At 39.3% G+C, this 15,993-nt stretch overlaps 1 long non-coding RNA gene across 1 annotated transcript in view; it reads left to right on the forward strand.

Annotated features, from left to right (window-relative positions):
- Positions 1-12,092: 12,092 nt before the first annotated feature.
- Positions 12,093-15,993, forward strand: part of LOC105884214 (uncharacterized) — a 129,636-nt gene continuing 125,735 nt past the window's right edge. The window contains exons 1-3 of the long non-coding RNA XR_012915916.1: positions 12,093-12,338; positions 12,475-12,626; positions 13,247-13,411. This is a non-coding gene — a long non-coding RNA (uncharacterized LOC105884214). The remainder of the gene's footprint in view (positions 12,339-12,474; positions 12,627-13,246; positions 13,412-15,993) is intronic.

Below are 15,993 nucleotides of genomic sequence, written 5' to 3' on the forward strand. Positions count from 1 at the left end.
TAAAGAACTTATGATAAAATGACAACAGGAAGTAAAATATACTCACACAGACCCACATTGTGTATACAAGTTGGTGCCTCTTCTGTGTTGGAGAGTATTCCAGTGGAGGGTGGGATGGGGAAAGTGACCTTCCTCTTCTCCTCTTCTCAATACCAAGGTCCTATATTTTGGGGTAGCATGTTCTAAACCCCATCAAAGCCTTGGTGGGACTTTGTTCTAATTTTGACTATGGCCTACATATGATACTATGTGTGGATATTGATTTCTGACATCTCCTCATTTCCTTCCTGAAGAGATTTCCAAAGGAAATTTTCATGATATCCAATTTTAACCAACTCTTGGAATTTGGAATCTAATTCCAATCCCCTTCTATAAAACAAGCCTCCACTGCAATTACTCCTGTTAAGGAATTGAGAGGCTATAACTATGAAAAGCTCCCTGAGCCATATGGAAAGCTGTATCTTCAGCAGTTTCTTTGCTAGATGAGTATGCAATTAGGACAGCGTGTAATTATTCACTTTGAGAAGTGTTTCTCAAAAAATGTTTCCTGAAACATTTTCTCCTACTACAGGGATAGCCCTTGGCAAGGAAGCGACTTTCCTTGGGCAACTTCAGCACACAGCAGAGAGGTATGCATTGCAGTACTTGGCCTTTGCAGCAGTGCTGGGTGGATAAGTCTGACCCATTCTGAGTATCATTCATAGGAAGTCCAGGTGCCAGCAAATGTATCTTTCTCCAATATCACTTTCACAAGGAATAGAGCCCATGCATTCTCCTCCTTTTTCTCTTGTCATATCTCTTAGTTGGTATAGAGCTCAAATTTATTTATTTATTTATTTTGAGTTGGAGTCTCACTCTGTTGCCTGGACTAGAGTGCTGTGGCATCAGCCTAGCTCACAGCAACCTCAAACTCCTGGGCTCAAGCAATCCTTCTGCCTCAGCCTCCCGAGTAGCTGGGACTATAGGCATGCACCACCATGCCTGGCTAATTTTTTTTGTATATATATTTTTAGTTGGTCCATTAATTTCTTTCCATTTATAGTAGAGACAGGGTCTCGCTCTTGCTCAGGCTGGTTTTGAACTCCTGACCTCGAGCAATCCGCCTGCCTCGGCCTCCCAGAGTGCGAGGATTACAGGCATGAGCCACGCTGCCGGCCTCAAATTTTCAGCAGGAGCTCAAATTTGGGGCAGGAGAGTATCTTTGGGTCCCCTTAAAGATCCAAGTATCATGAAGCAAAACCATAGGAATAGTTGGGGATACAGCATGACATAGAAAGGAGAAGAGCTGTGAGCCTGTTGTAAGACCCACCGCTAAGGGCAGAGCAGAACAAGTGATCCTGAAGGGCTAGTTACTACCAAGAGTTTTGAAGGTAGGGGGCACGAGCTGTGCAACCCCTGTTTCTCCTTCCATGCTCACCAATCAGGACAAAGGGATACAGGAGATTTTTTGCAGGTGTTGGGACTAGGCCTGCGTGTCCCGGTTGCCATAGAAACCTTACGTCATAATGGCAACCATGACGACTTTTTCATGGAGACCAACATGGCCTGGTGACAAGAACAGGGTCCTGCATTCAGGTGTTTGGACTCAGCTGAGGGTGCAGGTGCCCCGTGGTGGGGGCTGAACCTCACTGGGGCGTGGGGAGACGAAGGGATCCCAGATGCAAGTCGCCGCGTTCCCGCTTTGGGACTCGGTGCTCCGCTGTCTCATGAGGTACAGATGTGGGACCCTCCTGGTCCCAGTGAGGGTGGCATTCATTATTCCAGGGTGTCCTGGTGCTACTTTCCATGTAAAGGCGGGTGTGGGAGGATGAGACAGGTAACAACTCTCTGAGTCAGCTTCCCCCTCTGTAAAATGGGCATAAGAATGCTCACCACAGGATTGCTGGGACCAGAATTGTGAAAACACCTGGTTGAATTAACAATCAGAGATTCTCGTGTATCTCTCAGATGAATGTTGAAATATACACTTGGTCAGAGGGTCTTCCTAGCAATTTGAGATTCTAATATGCATTTTGTTCTTTTTTTTTTTTTTTGAGACAGAGTTTCACTTTCTTGCCCGAGGTTGGGTGCTGTGGTGTCAGCCTAGCTCACAGCAACCTCAAACTCCTGGGCTCAAGCGATTCTCCTGCCTCAGCCTCCCAAGTAACTGGAACTACAGGCACACGCCACCGTGCCCGGCTAATTTTTTCTATTTTTAGTTGTTTTGGCTAATTTATTTCTATTTATATTGGGGGGGGGGGTCTCGCTCTTGCTCAGGCTGGTCTCGAACTCCTGACCTTGAGTGATTCTCCCGCCTCAGCCTCCCAGATTGCTAGGATTACAGGCGTGAGCCACCACGTCCGGCCATAATATGCATTCTTTCAAGGTTGCCACGTTTTTATCCGTTCTACAATTAAACTTTTTAAGATGGAAGGAATTTATCATATTACTTAAAAATGTCAAAATATCAGATACAAAAATTCAGTATTTGTTAAAATAATAATTACCATAATAATTTGCCCTATTATAACGACACCCAGCCACATACCCTAAAATACCCAGATAGGTATAAATATCATTATTATTATTTTTCAGGACATGACATTTTCAATTCTGTAGCACTTGGACTCCCTATTCCTCCCATTGCCCTGTCACCAGTAATACACAGCATTTTTGTCACTATAGATTAAATTTTATATTCTATGGATTCATACTGACTTTTTTAGCTGGAACTGACTTCTGTAATTCACTCTATTTATTTTTAGATTTATCCATTTTTTGCATACATCAATAGTTTATTCTTTTTAATTGCTGAATAGTATTCCAATACTATATACCTATGCTTCAAATTGTATTATCCATTAACTTGTTGATGGACATTTATGTTATTTCCAATTTGGGGATCTTGTGAATAAAGCTTCTATGAACATTGGTGAATATGTCTTCATGGAAATATGCTTTTTTCTCAAGGGTAAATACTTAAAAGTACAATGGCTAGATCACATGGTAGATGTAAGATTAATACTGTAAAAAAGCCGCCAAACTGTTTCCAAAGTAGTTGTACCATTTTTTATTTCCATCAGCAGTGTATGAGAGTTTTGTCTTCCACAAATTTGCCAGTGCTTGGTATGGTCAGTCTTTTTAATTTTGGTCATTCTCCAGGAGTGTAATATTATCTCATGTAGGTTTCATTTACCTTTTCCTGAGATTAGTGATGTTGAACATCTTTTCTTGTGCTTATTGGATATTTGTATATCTTCTTTAGTGCAGTGTCTATTCGAAATATTTTGCCCATTTATCAGAGTGTCTGTTTTCTTATTGAGTTTTGTATGATTTTCTGTAATCTGGATACAAATCCCTTATCAGATATGATTTTCAGACATTTTCTCATAGTCAGGAATTATCTATCTTTTCTGAGCCATGTGTTTGGAAGAGCTGAAGTTTTTTACTTTGAGGAAGTCCAGTTTATTGATTTCTTCACTTACGGATTGTGATTTGGTGTCTCATGTATGAAATCTTCACATAGCCTAGGGTCACAAGGATTTTCTCCCTTGTTTCCTGGTAGAAGTTTTATAACTTTATATTTAAATCTATAATCTATTTTGAGTTTATTTTTGCATGTGGTATGCTATATGAATCACAGTTTATATTTGTGAATATGGATATCCATTTTTTCCAGCACAATTTCTTGAAAAGATGAACCTTTCTCTGTTGAATTGCCTTTGCACCTTTGTCAAAAATCAGTTGTCTGTGTAGGTGTGGGTCTTTTTCTGGATTATTTATTCTGTTCATTTGATCTACTTTTCCACCTTGATGCCCATAGCACACTGCCTGGATTATAGCAAGGTTGTAAGGGGTCTCGAAATCAGGTAGTGTTTTCCTCCAGCTTTGCTCATTTCAAAGTTGTTTTCATAATCTAGGTCCTTTGCATTTCCATATGAATTTTAGAATCAATGTGTCAATTTCTTTAAGATGTCTGTTGGGATTTTTATTGGGATTACACTGAATCTGTAGATTAGTTTGAGTAATATTGACATCTTAACAATACTGAGACTTCCAACTCACTAACACCATATGTCTCTCTATATATTTATTTAGTTTTTTTTAAATTTCTCTAAGCAATGTTTTGTAGTGTTTAATTTACAGGTATTGCACATTGGTGGACAGACTATTTCTAATTATTTCATATTTGTTGATGTTATTACAAATGGCAGTATTGTAAATTACTATTTTCACGTATCTTATTTTTACTGAGCTGTCATCAGGTAAATGTTTAACAGTAGCTGTTAAACAGGAATCTTTGACATTGAAATTTCAGGCTACTTACTCTAGGATCGAAAAGGTAATTGATGCTTAACTTGTATTGCCTGTTTCTCTTGTCCCCTTTTTGATGTTATTGGCAATGTACTAAAGCTAGGGGAGCAAATGTCCTACACAAAATTCTATAGATGACCTCCAGAAAAATTCATTACTAAAATAGTTTAGTAGCTTTCAACTGTTTATGTGTGGTCAGAATTGCATCTGTTGAATTGTGGTGCTTCTCTTCTTTACTCCTCTGACCCCGCCCCAGCTATCCACTTCAGTGAAATTTTTAACTTTGAGGAAGTCCAATTTATAGATTTCTTTACTTTTCTATTGTGATTGTGGTGTCTGATTTATTGATCTTTTACTGTGTGCCTACTGCTCTTTTAAGGGTTTTCATGTATTAAGTGTAGTAATTCTCAAAGCAACGACCCATGAAATAGGGACGATTGTTTTCCCCATTTTTCAAAAGAGGAGACTGAGGCACAGAGAGTTTTGTTTAATCTCCCAAGATCACAGAGACTGAGGTGTTCCAATGTCTCTGCATTAGAATTTTTAAAATAATAGGATTACTGACCATTTATCCTTGTAAAATCAACACATAAAGCAATATTTTCTCAAAAATATTTTGTCTTTTAGGGTAAGTACTGCATAATTCTGGTTTTACAGATGAGGAATTTGAGTGACTATAAAGGTAAAATAATTGGTTTGTGTTTATTTTGAGACAGAGTGTCTCACTTTGTTGGCCAGGCTAGAGTGCTGTGGCGTCAGCCTAGCTCACAGCAACTCAAACTCCTGGGCTCAAGCAATCCTTCTGCCTCAGCCTCCCGAGTAGCTGGGACTATAGGCATGCACCACCATGCCTGGCTAATTTTTTTTTTGTATATATATTTTTAGTTGGCCCATTAATTTCTTTCCATTTATAGTAGAGACAGGGTCTCGCTCTTGCTCAGGCTGGTTTCAAACTCCTGACCTCGAGCAATCCACCCGCCTCGGCCTCCCAGAGTGCTAGGATTACAGGTGTGAGCCACCATGCCCATCCCAAGGCAAAATAATTGTATTTAAAGTTACACAGTTTGTAAGAAGTAGGGCTTGTCCTTAGTGCATCTCCAAAGACTGCATTCCTAACCAGTACACTTAGGAAGGAGAAAAAGACATGTCGAACCATGTCAGCCCATGCTGCTTGATGGCAGGCAGGGCTATATGTTTTTGGGTGGAAACTATTCTTCAGTAGCCATTTTGCCAGGTACCAAATGGTATTTAAGAAAAACGAAAAGCATTATAATAATTGTAAAAACAAAATGGTAATAATTATTTTTAAAATGGTAATAATCATCACAGTTACTGTGCATTAGAAAACTTAGCTGTTCAAATAATTTCTTGGACTTTCATGGTAAATTCTATTCCCTTTTAGGAACTCAGAGTGCTTTTCCAGATGGAAATCATATTGTTTTGTGCTCTAGGCTTCACTGGTTGGGTGGCAGGGCTGGTCTGATTCCCTCTGATTGGTGAGGCAGATGAGATGTGGTGACTTACTCAAGGTCACCTAAAATTACTGGGTTAGGTATGGCACTGTGACCCAGGTATATCTCCTGTCTCACACCCAGTTGTCTGTCTTTAGACACATTAACTTTTTTATATGTAGTGAATCACCTTTCAAGGGCTCAAAGAATATATGTGTCTTTGAGGTTAACCTGTAGGTAATAGAAGAAGACACTAAGTATCTTCAAATAAAGAGAAATGAAATGTTGATTTTCCTCTCCCTCCCTAAACTATATTGGGAGGGTAGAAGAAAAATTTCTGGACTAATACAGCATGTGTCCTTTTGTGTTGGGCTCTTTTTCAATCATCATAATGTGTATGTAATTACATTTTATTGTCTATAGTTGTAGATTGTCATTCTCATTGGTATATAGGATTATATTGTGTGGAGATTACATAATATATGTATCTAGCATGGAGATTTATGTATTTTTCAATTTTTGACCTATTATGAATAATAGCACTATGAACATTCATATATATATATATATATATATATATATATATGATAGACATTTGTTTTCATTTCTCTTGAGTATGTACCAAAGAGTCACATTTCTGAGTCATAGGGTAGGTGTATGTACAGCTTAATGAATACTGCCAAATAATTTTTTAAAGTGATTGTTCCAATCTGCATTCCAACCAGCAGTGTTAAGAGTTCCACTGCTCTACATCCTAGACAACATTTGAAATTTTCTATCTGCTATGGCCCAAATGTGGCCCCTGAAATTCATGCATTAGAAACTTAATCCCCAGTGCAACTATGTTAAGAGGCAGAGGCTTTTAAGGAGTAGGTTCCTTCTATTTTCCCCTTTGCCTTCCACCATTTGAGGATGCATCAAAAAGGTCCTCACCAGATGCTTTAACCATGATCTTGAACTTCCCAGACTCCAGAAATGTGAGAGAGTACATTTCTGTTCTTTATAAATTACCCAATCTCAGATGTTCTGTTATAACAGCAAAAAACAGGTTAAGGAACCATCTTTTTTATTTTTGTTCTGGTATGTGTGTGGTGGTATCCCACTGTCACAATATTGTTGAAATTGAAAATCAATTTCTATACTAATAAAAACCACTAAGAATTGTCTAAAAACTTTGGAGAGAATATTTGCAAACTATACTTCATATATGGGATTAGGATCCATGATTTGTGAAACACACTAACAAAGAGTTTGGCAATTAATTTCAACAGAAAATTCACATAAAATATGCATGAACAATAAACTTGTTAAATATGCCAAAACCACAAGAACTAAGATGGAAGTATTTAAAAATCCTGAGAATTTACATAAAGTAAAGATAGTTTGCAAAAGAAGATGAGTACTGCAACTGCATTTTTGGAAAAGACTATGTGTATATAGGTATACATGTTTGTGTGCACCTCACCTGCAGGGACAGGTCTTGAGAGTGTGTACAATTCTATGTGTAACAGACTCCTTTGTGTTAGGTGATGGAAGCTTGGCTAGTGAGTGATGCAGGATAACTTAAATTTATAAATGTGCTTTTGTATAATGTTTGAAATTTTGTATTCAGGAAAATGTATTATGATAAAAAATTGAAAAGAAAACGTACTTGTGATCAGAATGACAAAAGTAATGTGCACGTATATTCCACAAATTCCTTACTTTGTAAAATCATGCATTATATTCAATTTCATCAGGAAATGAGGCAGATAAAAATTAAATTGACTCTGCATTTGTGAATGTGTGTGTGTATGTGTGTGTTTCTAGCTATTGTAGCTCTACCACCTCAAATATAGCTCAAGGTGGCAGCTTTATCTTCAGTGTAGACCAGGACTGGGTTATGACCTCAAATGTAAATATCCCAGAAAATGTACTTTAAAAATATTCCTGAAAAATAATAGATACAGAGGGTGATAGAGTTTGTATGTTTATCTCCTCCAAATCTTATGTTGAAATTTGATTCCCATTGTTGAAGGTGGGATGCAGTGAGAGGTGTTTGGGTCATGGGTGGCTGGGGAAGATCTCTCTTGAATAGCTTGGTGCCATCTTCCTCATAATGACTGAGTTCTTGTTCTATTAGTTCACTCAAGAACTGATTGTTAAAAAGAACCTGGCACCTCTTCTCTCTTGCTCCCTCTCTTGCCATGTGACAAGCCTGTGTCTGCTTCACCTCCTGCCATGTTAGAAGCTCCCTGAAGCCCTTACCCGAAGATGCTGGCACCTTACATCTTGTACAGCCTGCAGAACAGTGAGACAAATAAACCTCTTTTTTGTATATATTACTGAGTCTCAGGTATTTCCTTTATAGCGATGTGAACAGCCTAAGACAGAGGGATTGCTTTGGGTAAGTGAAAAGTTCCAAAAACCCTTGTCTGATCACATAGATCAACTTCCAACCTCCCTTCTTGCCTCCCTCTTGCTGAGCCCCTGGGCTTTTCTAAGAGCTGCAGTCCTAGCTATGGCCACCAGGAGGTGTCACAGTTGTCTCCATTTTTGTTCATTTTTGTTAAATCAGCTAACAATAACGCACAACCCTCGGACAAACTCATTTTTGTTCATTTTTAATGACAAGTTATGTAAAGAGTAAGAAATGTTACGAAGCTGTTTACTATAATACCACTTCTTTTTTGGCAAAGTACTATGTATATTAAAGCAGTTCCATTTGCTATTGACCTCAAATATATATAGCATTCACTGATGTATCTCGTCTCTCAGTGTGGGTTGAAGCATCCACACTGTAGAGCAGTCCCTCCCAGAGAGCAGGGCCTTCACCTTCCATTTCTCACCCCTGTATAGGCTTCCCAGACCTTCTCCCACCCCCCTCAGTCATCCCTTCTCTGGAATACTATGGACACAACTGCCCAGATCCCACTCTAGCACCTTCATCCACTCTCAGTCACCTCCTGCCTGCCCTGCACTGCCCTATGCTTGCCTTCCAGCAACAGCCAAGGTGCATTAGGGCTACCTGGTATCTTAGTTTACAGTCTTTTTAAAAAGCCTGTCAGATTTATTCAGACAGAAACAGAATAATTCTGTACTTCAGTTCATAAATTGTGTTTTAAGGGAGGTATGGGTTTGTTTTTTCTTAGCTTACACAACATTGTACAGCAGCGGTCCCCAGCCTTTTTGGCATCAGGGACCGGTTTCATGGAAGAGAATTTTTCCACAGATGGGGGGCAAGAGCTGGAGAGGGGGGAGGCAGAGTTCAAGCCGTGACGCCAGTGATGGGGAATGACTGTAAATACAGATGAAGCTTCCCTCGCTGGCCCACTGCTCACCTGCTGTGCGCCCCCAGCACCCCCTTTCCTAAGTTTCATGTAAGACAATTTTTCCACGGATGGGGGAGAGGCGGGGGAGTGCAGCAGAGCTCTGTGGCCTGGGAGTTGGGGACCACAGTTGCAGAGAATTTAATAATTTTGGTACATTGGTGCCCTCTCATGGCAGAAGCCTGAACTGCACCTTTACCTTCGCTGAACAGGAAGGTGGGAGGGAAGGGTCTATGGCCCAAGCCCACCCTACAGAGCTTTCTCGAAGTCTGGGTGGAAAAAGGGCATTCTTAGAGAACAGGGATACTGATGGCCTCAAGACAGAAAGCACAGCCTCTTACTATGTGGAAGAGAAAATTCTAAGTGAGAGGAACAAAATGATCATTTCTATTTTTATTATTTGAAAGCTCTAAATAAAAATACATCCTGGCCAATTAATGATCTGTATGACCTGCCTTCATTATGACCATCTTTTTATCCAAATATATTTCCATAATAACATTTAATTTTTTTTATTTCAGCATATTTTGGGGGCACAAATGTTTAGGTTACATGTATTGCTCTTGTCCCACCTGAATAACATTTTAAATTTCTTTACAATGAAGTTTTAGTTTCATTTTCTTGACCAGGCTTTTCATCATGTGGGTGCCCCCAAATTCACTTCATTAGCATCCTAGTGATGAAAATTTGGTTGCTTTACCATTTTTTTCTGTTACGAACAATAGTGTACTGAACACTTTGCTCCTGTACTGTATATGCAAATATCTCTGCAAACTTTTCTTTATAAAATGTTCCTGGAAATGTCCTTTCAAAACCCTGGAAATTATAAAATTTTATATAAACATAATGAATTCCAAGTACTGTTACTAATTTATGTTCCTTACATCGCAGTATGTAAGGACTTTTATCTCCACATATTAGAAGTAATGGGAGTGATTGTTATTGCTAATCTAATAGGCAACAAATCATCGTTCATCATTTTTTATTATAATTTGGAGGGTTTTTTTTACTTCTAGAATTCCATCCTGTGGTTGCGACAATCAATTTTCACAGCCCCTTGTTATTCAGATAACATACGGTAATCCCTATTATCTAAACTGTGTGGATGTCATCTTTTCAGAGTCTGTGCACTGCTGAAAGGGGCAGTTCAGGGGAGAGTTAATGTGGCTGTTTGCACTAGTGAATAGAATATACCTCCTTAGAGCCCAACAAACTGTCTTGGGAGAATTCTAGTGTTGTGATAACAGAACATGTTTTGTGTATTAATGTGTCATTGTGTGTGTGTGTGTGTGTGTATCACTGTGTGTGGGTGTGTTGACAACAGCATTTATCTTTGCTTCCTTCTGCCCCTTCATGACTTTACATACCTGTTGGTCTCCTTTCCTAAATTCAGGCCCAGAATTAAAGGAAGAGAATTATCAGGATGGCAATTTTTTTTTTTTTGAGACAGGGTCTCACTTTGTTGCCCAGGCTAGAGTGAGTGCCGTGGCGTCAGCCTAGCTCACAGCAACCTCAAACTCCTGGCTCAAGCAATCCTCCTGCCTCAGCCTCCCAAGTAGCTGGGACTACAGGCATTCGCCACCATGCCCAGCTAATTTTTTATATATATATTAGTTGGCCAATTAATTTCTTTCTATTTATAGTAGAGACGGGGTCTCACTCTTGCTCAGGCTGGTTTCGAACTCCTGACCTCGAGCAATCTGCCCGCCTCGGCCTCCCAGAGAGCTAGGATTACAGGCATGAGCCACCGCGCCCGGCCCAGGATGGCAATTTTTATAACCAGATCATTATCAACATCTTCCACTATGTCCAGAAGATAAGCTTCTAAAGGGGAAATTGTTGGTGTAAAGGGTATGTACCTATGTAGTCCTTTGATAAGTATCTGCATACTGACACTATAAAGGCAGTGCCGTTTATGCTGCCCAAGTGGAGTTATGTGACAAAGGCTATAGAGGAGTGAGGACAGTAATAATGCTGACATTCTGGCATAGAGGGAAGGCCTTGGACTTTGTTCTGGACTCACTCTCAAGCCACTGCCACAGTTGGAAAATATGGAAGTCATAAGATGTAAATTGAATTTTGCACACAAGTACAATCTGAGGTAGCATGAGTAGGGGACTGTCATTGCTCAGAGTTACACAGCACATGGAGTCAGGAGGGCTGGAATACAGTTACAGTTTTATATACACCCATGTTTATATAAGACATGTGTATCAAGGCCTTTGTATGAAAAAGTTTGGTCATTACAGTGTTATAACAGAAGACAAGCCCAAACTGTATTTTTTAAACAGCTTTCTTGAAATATAATTTACAGACAATAAAATTCATGCATTTTGAGTGTATAATTTGATGAGTTTTAATAAATGTGGAAATTTTTGCAACCATCACCATAACTGAGTTTTCGACATTCTGACTCTGTGCCAGTTTTAGACATTTCCATCACCCAAGAATGTCACATTGTGCTTGAATGCAGCTGAACTGGCACCCAACCCCAGCCCTAGGCAATCACAGATATGTTTTCCGTGTCTATGCATTTGCATATTCTAGACATTTCATATAAATGGAATCATATAATATTTAGTCTTTTGTGTCTTTTTTCACTTAATATAATTTATTGAGGGAGCATTTATAGTGTGTCAGAATTTCATTCCTTCTAATGTTGGGTGAAATATATTCTATTGTATGGATCTACCACATTTTGTTTATCAATTCATCTTATGATGGGCACTTGGATTTTTTCCAGTTATTGGCTATTTTGAATAATATGCTACATACATCTATGTACAAGTCTTTATGTAGACATGTTTTCATGTCTCTTGGGTGTGTAACCAAGAGTGGAATTGCTGCGTCATGTGGTAACTCCCTGTTAAATCATTGAGGAACTGCCACAGGATTTTCATGACCTTGACAATTTTTGAAGCATACAGGCTTAGTATGTTATTTTTATCGAGATTTGACTGCGTCCCTTCCAGTTTGTCTCAGCACCTTGCACCTTAGGTGCTGAGAGGTAAGAGTGATAGGCTTTCAGGGAAAGAAACCAGAACAGAGGGTTGTGTGGAGGCATTTCAGGTGTGGAGAAGCCTGTGCATCACTGTTGCCATAGAAATTTGACGTCATTAGTGCGACCAGAGCGACCGTGACGGCTTTTCGGTAGAGACCAGTAGGACCTGGTGAGAAGAGCGGGGTCCCGCGGTGGGAGCCGAACCTCCCTGGGGTGTGGGAAGACAAAGGGATCCCAGATTCAGTCGCCTCCTTCCCGCTTTGGGACTCAGCTCCCTGCTGTCTGGTAAGGGAGAGGTGTGGGTCCCTCCTGGACCCAGTGAGGGTGGTGTCCTGCTCCAGGGTGTCGTGGAACTACTTTCCATGTAAAGACAGGCGGTGGGAGGTAACAACTCTTCCTTTAATTTTTTTTTTTATTTCAGCATATTACGAGGGTACAAATGTTTAGGTTCTATATATTTCCTTTGTCCCACCTGAGTCAGAGCTTCAAGCGTGTCCATCTCCCAGACAGTGCGCACCTCCTCCCCACTCCCACCTGCCCGACGTCCGATGAACGTTACTACTATATATGCACGTAAGTGTTGATCAGCTAATACCAATTTGATGGTGAGTACATGTGGTGCTTGGTTTTCCATTCTTGGGATACTTCACTTAGTAGAATGGGTTCCAGCTCTATCCAGGAAAATACAAGATGAGCTATATCACCATTGTTTTTTGTGGCTGAGTAGAACTCCATGGTATACATACACCACATTTTATTAATCCACTCATGTATTGATGGGTACTTGGGTTGTTTCCACATCTTTGCAATTTTGAATTGTGCTGCTGTAAACATTCTAGTGCAGATGTAACAACTCTTTCTGAGCCCAGCTCCCCCCTCTGTAAATTGGCATGAGGGATTGCTGGTGCCTTGAGTGACAACACCTGTGCAAGCCCATAGCCCTGTGGTTATTACAGGATCATGACTGCCTGTAGGAATTCAGGCCACTTCTTACTCCTTTTCAAATTTGTTGTTAGGAGATAGATGAGGAAATGAGAAGGAAAAGGCTCTGATGAGAAACCTTCTCATTGTTATGATCACTAACCTGATTGTATTAGTGTAATTCATTAGTCACCCAGTGCCTAGCATGGTGCCTAGCACATAGTTACTCCAATAAACATAGTAACTCCTGGATTCTATCTCTCCCTGAGCAGGTCTTCATGCATGTGACTGAGCTCATATCAGCTGTCTGAAAGAGGTGACTTCTGAGGATCTGGGTCTTGACGGCTGCTGAAGCTGCTTCTCCAGCTTTGAAAAGCAGTAGTCCTCAGGAGATCCCCAACACTTCCATCCCTGGTGGGACAGGATGCCTGGCTCAAGTGAGTTTGTAGATGTGAACAAAAGCATGCTGTGGAATAGTTCCTGTGAGGTGTTAAAGAAAAAATTATTCAATAACACTTTTTAAAGCATAGTAAGGAAAACTATTGAGAACCATAATGGTAAGTTTAGGCACCACTCCAATGGAGTCTTGCAGTGGGGGAGAGACATTGGGCTCAGCTTTGAATATGGCATGGGCAAGTGGGCATTAATAGCCAATGAACAGTGGGGGAAACAGTCAGTGGATGGAAAATTACTAAGAGGAAACATCAGGGGAAAGGGAGATTTTGGCTGAATTAAACTAAATAGGATTCTTGCTGAAAACAGGCAAGGGTGATGAGACATCACCTAGGGGATGGTAGAATATGATAAACCTAGTCAGATATCAAGGATGATCAGATATTGAGGATGGGGGCTTCTTGCTAAACTGACTTAGCAGAGTTCTTTGCTAAAACTGGATTTGATAAGGAAGTGCACTGATGGGCCTAGGAGAAAATTCAGAAGCCTGCATAAAGTTTGGCCAAGCAAAGAATCTTTGTCAGAGGTTCACAAAATAGTCTAAAACTAGAGAAGCTACTTTGATATTATCATTGGAAAAAAGATTTAGCAGATGAAATTTCCTTCCATTAGCAGGTACATGCTTTGAAGCAGCCCTTGACACCCATCTAATAGATGTCCTGTTTGTTTGAAAGCAATAAATTGTCCACATTGAAGAAAAATTTAGTCTTAAGATGTACTTGCAGTAAACACATATATCATCTGACCGTGTAAATAATAGTGATTTCCATATATCTCTCAGATGGACATTGACATATGTAGTTGGTTAGAAGTTCTTCCTAGCGATTTGAGATTGTAACATGGATTATTCCTTGGTAACCATGGTCTTATCCATTCTATGATGAATTATTTTAATGCCAAAATTTCCCAAGTGTTTATTAAATATGTCACTTAGAAGAATTTAGAATTTTAAAAAATAATAGTTACCTGTGTGTTTTGACTATTTTAATGATACCGACCAAGGTCCTTTATATTACCCAAATACAGTTCAATATTATTACCCAGTATACATTTTATTCTATTCTTCTGTAATCTCTTTTTTGGTTCCTTTTTAACAGTGCTTGTAATGCCCTACCAAATTAATTTTACAACCCAATACTGGGTTGCAACCAGCTGTGTAAAAACCCTATCTAGATTTATCTGTAAGACACAGATTAAAGTTCAGCTGTTGCTACTTAAAGAGCCCTGCTTTTCAACATACACATGGGGGACAGGTGGTATAGGTGCTCCTCCTGGCAGTTTGATTTGAAATTAATAAGTTTCTTCCAGCTTTCTTTTGATTAGTGTTAGCATAGCATATCTTTCTCCATCCCTTTAGGTGGTTTTTTTTTTTGTTTTTTTTTGAGACAGGGTCTCTGTTGCCTGAGCTAGAGTGCAGTGGCATCATCATAGCTTGCTGTAGCCTCAAACTCCTGGGCTCAAGTGATCCTCCTGCCTCAGTTTCCCCCTTAGGAGCTGGGACTACAGGCACATACCACCACATCCAGCTAATTTTTTTAAATTTTTTGTAGCAATGAGTCTCACTATGTTGCTCAGGCTGATCTCTATGTCCTAGCCTCAAGTGATCCTCCCTCTTTGGCCTCCCAAAGTGCTAAAATTACAGGCGTGAGCCATTGCAACTGTCCATCATCCCTTTAGTTTTAATCTCTATGCATATTTATATCTACAAAGGTTTTCTTATAGGTGACATACACTTGGGTCTTGTTACTTGATCTATTCTGACCATCTCTGTCTTTTAGTAGGTGTATTTAGATTACTGACGTTTATAATGATTATAGATATAGTTGGATTAATATTTACCAAATGGGTTACTATTTTCTATTGGTTACCATTCTTTGTTTCTATTTTTGTCTTCTCTTTTTCTGCCTTTTGTGGTTTTAGCGGGTATTTTTTATGATTCCATTTTTTTCTTTTCTTAGCATATCAATTATACTTTTTTAAAAACTTTTTTTGGTGGTTCCTCAGAAGTTTGCAAAATTCATTTACAACCTATCCATGTCCACTTCCAAATAACACTATACCATTTCACAGGTAATGCAAGTATCTAATAATAACAAAATAAACCTAATTGCTCCCTCCTGTTCCTTTTGTCATTGCTGTCATTCATTTTACATATATAATCATATATATCTAATCATATACATAATCATACATGATTTAATACATTGTTGCTGTTATTTTTAGCATACTGCTGTTAGATCAAATCATTTTCCTTCTCAAGCTGGTTTTCTGGCAAGAAATTCCCTTAATTGTATGTACTTTGTGTGAGATGGCTTTTATTTCTCCTTCGCTTTTGAAGGATAATTTCATAGGATACATACATCTAGATTGGTGTTTTCCCCTCTCAACACATTAAATATTTCATTCCAATCTTTTCTTTCTAGTATGATTTCTGAAAAGAAGTTGGATGCAATTCTTGTATTTATTCCTCTGCATGTAATATTTCCCCCCCTCTGGCTTCTTTCAAGATTTTTTTCTTAATCCTTAATTTTCTGCAGTTTAAATATGATATTCCTAGCTATAATTT

The sequence above is a fragment of the Microcebus murinus genome, chromosome X (assembly GCF_040939455.1).
Source record: "Microcebus murinus isolate Inina chromosome X, M.murinus_Inina_mat1.0, whole genome shotgun sequence".
NCBI lineage: Eukaryota > Metazoa > Chordata > Mammalia > Primates > Cheirogaleidae > Microcebus > Microcebus murinus.